Genomic DNA, 6,614 nt, shown 5'->3' on the forward strand with positions numbered 1-6,614 from the left:
ATCATTTTACATCATCTTATAGTATTCATAATATCTCAATAACCAGTTAATAGTCTCTTTGCACAATGCTTTATAATTTACTAATCAATATTAGAGTTGGATTTTTTTTTTGCTATTACCGTATGCATAATGTAAAAAGAAACAGTTTTATGACTTCTAAGTTTTTCCTTGGCTATTATAAATATTTACACTTACAGAAACAAACTTTAGGATCAATTTGTAAAGTTCAGAAAAGGTCCTGTTGTAATTTTGACTGAAATTACATTGAGTTTACATGGTAATTTAGAATAAATATTATCTTTACAATATTGAATCTTTCTGTTAAGGAACAACATATTTGTCTTTAGTTAATTAAGATCCTTCTTAAAATTATTTTCATATAGTTTTGCAGTTTTGTTCATATAGATCATAAATATTCCTTAAGCTTATAATTATAGTTTTGATGTTATTGTGAAAAATATCATTTTTAATATAATTTTATAGTTTTTTGTTTGTTTTTTGCGTAAGTACAAACCTAAAAGTCTTCATGATCCAAGAAGGAAACATAAATGATTCTATCCTTCTTTAATCTAGTAGGGGAGAAATTATATCAATACATTTCCTACTGTTGAGCAGACCTGGTATTTGCAAAATAAAAATCATGGTTGATTATATTGTATTATTAATTTTGATTCATTCCTCAATATATTCTTAATATTTTATTGAAAATTTTACCTCTACATTCATAGGTGAGGTTGCTCTGAGTTTTCCTGCCTTGTTTTAGTATCACAGTTAGGCTATCTTTTCTGCCAAACTTTTTCCCATTATGATCAAGATTTCTTTTATGTTTTTGGTTTCTTTGAGTGAGAGGGCAGCTCTATATTACTTTTAGAGAGTTATACACAAGTATAGTATCTTAAATTTATAAAAATATTTTTAAATGTCTCCTCTTAATTGCAAAACCAATCATATGCATAACCTCTTAGCATCTTACATAATAGGAACTCCAGCACACTCATTTTCCGTCCATTCGCTCATATTTTGTTAAATTCACGTCGAATTCTAACTCCTGATTGATTGTAATTTTACTGTCTATTTTGCTTCACATATTTCAGAAGTTCTTTCTTAGCAATCATCTTAAATTTCATAGCCATAATACCAGCAACTATCTAAATTTAAAGTTTTACTGGATACTTCTCTCACCATTGCTTCTTACACCCAAGGTCTTTCCTCTTGAATTCTTTTTGTTGTTGTTGTTGGTTTTGCTGGAGCATTACCTTGAAAACTTTGTTTCCAGTAAGCACCTATGTAGGATGTTGATTTTATTTCGTAGTCATATTTTGGTATAGAGTTCTACGATCAAATCTTTTTATTAAATTGTAGACATTGTCCCATAGTTCGTTAGCATCCAGTTTAGCAACTAAGAATTCATTGTAAGGATCCTCTTCTTTCTCTTAGATTTTCTTTGCAATTTGGAATTCACAAATTTTACTAAGATTTACCAAAATTGTACTGTGTTTTCCTCTTTCACAATATCATCTTAAAATATTTGAAGGGCTCTTTCAACCTGAACAAAGACTTGAGTTCCTTCCATTTAGAAAAACTGTCTTCCAACGTACTATTTTTTAATTCCTCACATATTTTCTTCTCAAACTTCTGTTAAACTGATGTCAAATGTTTTAGATCTGTCCTCTTGGTCTCTTTTTTCATAATTTTATCATTTTTTATTATTGCACTTGTACTCAATGCATTAGCTTCCAAGTAGTTTATCTGTCAGTCATGTCCCTTTTGCAATTTAAATTTCCTATTGACATCTTTAAATGATAATACGCTTTTAATTTCTCAAGAATTTCTCTATTCTCCAACTCTCACTTTTTTTTTTCCTTTTACAAACAGCATATTTTTGCTCTATGGATATGTTATCTCCATAAAACACTCCAAGAATATCAAATAGACTTATTTTAAACTTTCTTTTGTTTCCTGTGTTAACTGTTTCTTCAGAGATTAGATCTTTTGTTTGTTCATATTAATGCCTCCTTTTCCTTCAAGTGATTTTTGGTTATCTCTTCATTTTACTTATGAACATCTGGAATTAATCAGTTTGACAGCTTATGTTTTCTCAGCACTTGTGCAAAATCACGCTTTTCCTTTCAGTGAATATGGCTCAAAATTGCATGAGCTCTATAGTGAAAGGGCGATGGAACGTACAGACAAGCTTCCTTTCATGCCCATGAGGGTTTCATGACATGAATTCTTGCAGCCCGGAGTCACCAGTCCTGCTAATTTCTCCAGCCCTGGTGCTCTGGCTAGGAGTTCACTTTGGCAAACTCCCTGTTTTCTTTAAAGATCTATATTTGATAGCCATAGTCTAGAGGCAAAAACCCAATCTAGACACTCTGGAAAAAATTAGTGGTTAACTTGAAACCTTTCAGTGATTTTCCTGTAATTTTCCTGGCTTAATATCAGGCTTTGCTTATTCTAACTAATCTTAGAGTTTCAGTTTTCTTTTAAGAATAGCAACACCCACATTTCAGTGGTCTTTTAATACTATGGCTTTCCCTATGTTAATCCTAACAGACCTGTTGTTTTTCTTCCCCTAATTTTTTCAGAGTTTCTGATCTACTAATGGCATCCTTCCCAGTTCTTCAGCATTACTGTGGATTTTTTTATGTCACTTCAATGAGATTTGAGAACAGATTAGAGTTAAAGGCATGTGCTCAGAATCATCACCTTGAACCTGAAATCTCCATTAAATTTTACCTTTATTGTGAAGATTTTGTCAATACTCCCATCAATAATTACTTTCTATTTCCTTTGGAATCCCACCACGATAATAAGTAATAATAATAGAGTGTTTTTTTCATGATAATAAAGAAGAATATAAATAATGATAACTCTATTCTTGTTGTATCACATCGCATTGTAATTATGTACGTGTTTTTCTTCCCAAATGGACTATGAACTTGATGATAGTGATAGTCTTATTTATTTTTGAATTTCCAACGTCTAACGCAGTTTCTGTTGTTGAGTAGGTCCATGATAGTTATTCAACAAACAGATGAAGGGATGCATACTTCTCGTAGGAAAAATGCTAGCACGAGATTCCAAGACATTGATTTTTGAGGCTACTGCAAAGTGGAATTCAAATCCCATAAACTTGCTTATGTCATGATTCCTTATAATTTTAAATATTTATGAAACACAATTGTCAGCTGCAGTTACCTGGGCTTTTCAAAAGGAAGGATGATTGCCTCAAGCCCTTTCCCTATTGATGCCTTGAGGGAAGATGAGTCTTCCATCAAAGATTTCTGAAAATTTCTAGGGAGCTCATTTTTTCACAGATACCTTGACCCTACTCTTGCTTCTACAAAATTATTGGGCTGTCAGAAAAGTCATAATGCGTGTTTGCAACAGATGGCACTAGTTCATTTTTGTAAGTACTAGAGCCATTCACATCTATGTTATTGCTATATCATTTGACAGCTGACAGTTCTAGCTTCATTCTAAAAAAAATTGAATGATTTGGTTGAGTTTTGGAGATTTTACAAGTTGAAGATGGAAGACGAAACTGTGCATTTTTGCCATATTTTACTGTTTTACTTCCGTAAAGGGAAAAACGTGCATCAAGCTTGTGAAAAGTTGCATAAAGTTTATGGTGACAATGCTCTACAAGAACATCACTGCCAATGATGGTTAACGAAATTTCATGCTGGTGATTTTGATCTCAATGACGCTCCTTGGTCAGGGAGGCCCACCGAGGTTGATGATGACAAAATAAAGGCATTGATTGAGTCAAACCCATGTTACATGACACGAGAGATTGCAGAAACATTGAACAATCATCATTCAAGCATTCATGACCACCTGAAGAAGCTGGGATACGTAAGCAAGCTTGATATTTGGGTTCTGCGTGAACTCAAAGAAGTTCATTTGATGGCGCATATAAACATCTGCAATATGCTCATTAAACGTTAGGAAAACGATCCTTTTTTGAAGCGACTGATAACTGGTAATGAGAAGTGGATTGTTGACAACAATGTGGTGCACAAACGGTCTTGGTCCCAACATGACGATCCGCCTCAAACAATATCGAAAGCAGACATTCATCAGAGGAAGGTTATGTTCTTAGTGTGGTGGGATTTTAAAGGTGTCGTGTTTTTGATCTCCTACTAAGAAACCAAACAATCAATTTGAATGTGTGCTGTTGGCAATTGGACAGTTTGATTGAATCCATCATCCGGAAACATCCAGAGCTTGTTAATTGTAAAGGAATTGTGTTCCATCGCAACAATGCGAGACCACACACAGGTATGATCACCCATCAAAAATTATTGGAGCTTGGATGGGATGTGTTTCACACCCACCATACTCACCAGACCGTGCACCCTCAGACTTCCACTTGTTTCGCTCTCTTAAAAAGTCCTTGTGTGGTATAATGTTCAATTCAGATGAGGCTGTAAATCAGCACCTTGTTCAGTTTTTCACAAATAAAGACAGGTCCTTCTATGAAGGAGGAATTATNGGGGGAAGGGGAACAGACAAGTTGCTGTCCTTTTGTTCTTCAGCCTAGTTGTGGAGGACATCACTTCACTTGCCCATGTTGGTATTTATCATTGTGCTCTTCCCAGCTGAGACTGGACGGCCGCTCATGGTGGCTCTTGGCAGCTCACACTGGCTCTGGCTGCACAGGCCTGCTGCCAGCCACTCACAGTAGCTGATGGCAGCTCACTGCAGCCTACGCTGTCGCTGGCGACTCACGGCAGCCCAGCTCCAGGTCAAGCTGTTGTTCACCATCTTAGCTGTAGAGGGCGCAGTGTCACTGGCCCTCATGTGGGATCTGAACAGGGGCCCTGCTGCTCAGATCTGGTGTCCCAAGCCAACTCTTAACCAACGCGCCAGTCGGATGGCCCCCTTAATAGAATTTTGTAAGTGTTTTACCTGAGAGTTGTAAGAGGATATAACAGGCACCAGGATCTGGCCTCTGCATTAATTATAATCCCTCTTTTGAAAAAGAAAAATATGTGTATCAGCAAGCTTGAAAGTATTTCTCTTACACATTCTATAATCTAATAAAAATATTAAACAGATTTTAAGGAATAGAAGAGTATTTGAGCTCAAGTACTCAAATGCATGATCACGTGTGCCTCTTATTTATACTGTAACAACTAGTCAACATCATCCAGTGTCTTTCTTGGAGCTCTGATGTTTCTGGGAAGCCATGGCTTAGGAAGGGCTGGAGAGGAATGGGGGTGATGAATGTAGGTGTCTCATCTTTCAGTCACATTACAACAATTGCAGGCCCACTTTTTTATGTTCTATAAATTATGATTCTATGTACGACTGTATTTGAAAAAGAGGATTATGTTGCTTAGAGAAAAAAATCAGAAAACCTTCCTATTGAAGAAGTATTCCTGCAGGAAGAGATTTAATAAAGCCTCTTGTGACATTCTTGAGACTATGATAATAAAATGTGGACTGGACAACAGTACCATTGGCTAGTTTGCAACTAGCTCAACAGCCATGCCTACCAACCATGTTAACCTGGTCTTCTCTAGTGATATGGCCATGGGATCCTGACCATTTAATATTGTGGTTATCAAATTGAAAGCAAATATGAATGACATACTATTTAAATTTGCAGATAATTAAAAAGTGAGTTAACCAGATAATATGTTGAGTGGTAATCAATATTTAAAATTATTTTAACAGACTAAAAACTGATAATATTAAATTAAAAGTATATTTCAGGTCCACCCTTAGCTTTAAACATAATTTTCTCAGTTGAAGAATAGTTGAAGTATGAGTTATGGAGTTCATTTGGAAAACAAAAAAAATTAACATGTATTCATGAACAACAAGCTCCATGTGAGCCAAAGACTATTCTATAAAAGTAAATATAATTTTAAACTACATTATGTGTAGAATTTATTACATTGCAAATAGCCTCTCTATAGGCTGGTCTACATCTGGAGAGCACATTTGATTTGGGTTAGTGAAAGTAAAGTGTCTATCAAGGAAAGTGAAGAAAATATTGAGAAATCAATTGTGTTACATGAAAAAGGGCAGTAGAGGTTGAGGTTGTTGGGACTAGAGATGGGAAGATGAAGGACAGCATCAAGTTGACTTCCAACACCTGAATGACTGCCACACAAATACTTCTCTGTATTTCAAAAAAGACAGAACCAGGACCAATGGCAGAAATTACAGAGGCAAAGATTTGGATCAATCATGTAAGAAAACTGTAATTAAAACCATCCTTAAAGGAATGGTCAGCCTCAACAAATAGACTTACAGATCTTCATAAATCTTCAAGAGGGGTTAGATAAAAGATCAAATGACAAAATCCTGTGGCATTTCTTTTAGAACTTAAGCATCTATGATTCCACAGAATCCTATGATTTAACAGAAGTACGAGAGAGGATCTTAACTTCTCTGTAGCAGTTTATCCACATGAGAACATGTGGAGAACATGATTCTTGGTGAAAGACAAGAGAGAATAAGCTCATGATAATTACTTATCACTTTATTTATTTTTAATAAAAATAAAGCATTTCAAACTATATGACTTTAAAAGAAAAATAAACTCTTGATTAATGTATTCTGAGTCTGTGAATTATTTATGACCCCACTTGCTG

This window comes from Hipposideros armiger, unplaced genomic scaffold (genome assembly GCF_001890085.2).
Source record: "Hipposideros armiger isolate ML-2016 unplaced genomic scaffold, ASM189008v1 scaffold_1041, whole genome shotgun sequence".
Taxonomy (NCBI): domain Eukaryota; kingdom Metazoa; phylum Chordata; class Mammalia; order Chiroptera; family Hipposideridae; genus Hipposideros; species Hipposideros armiger.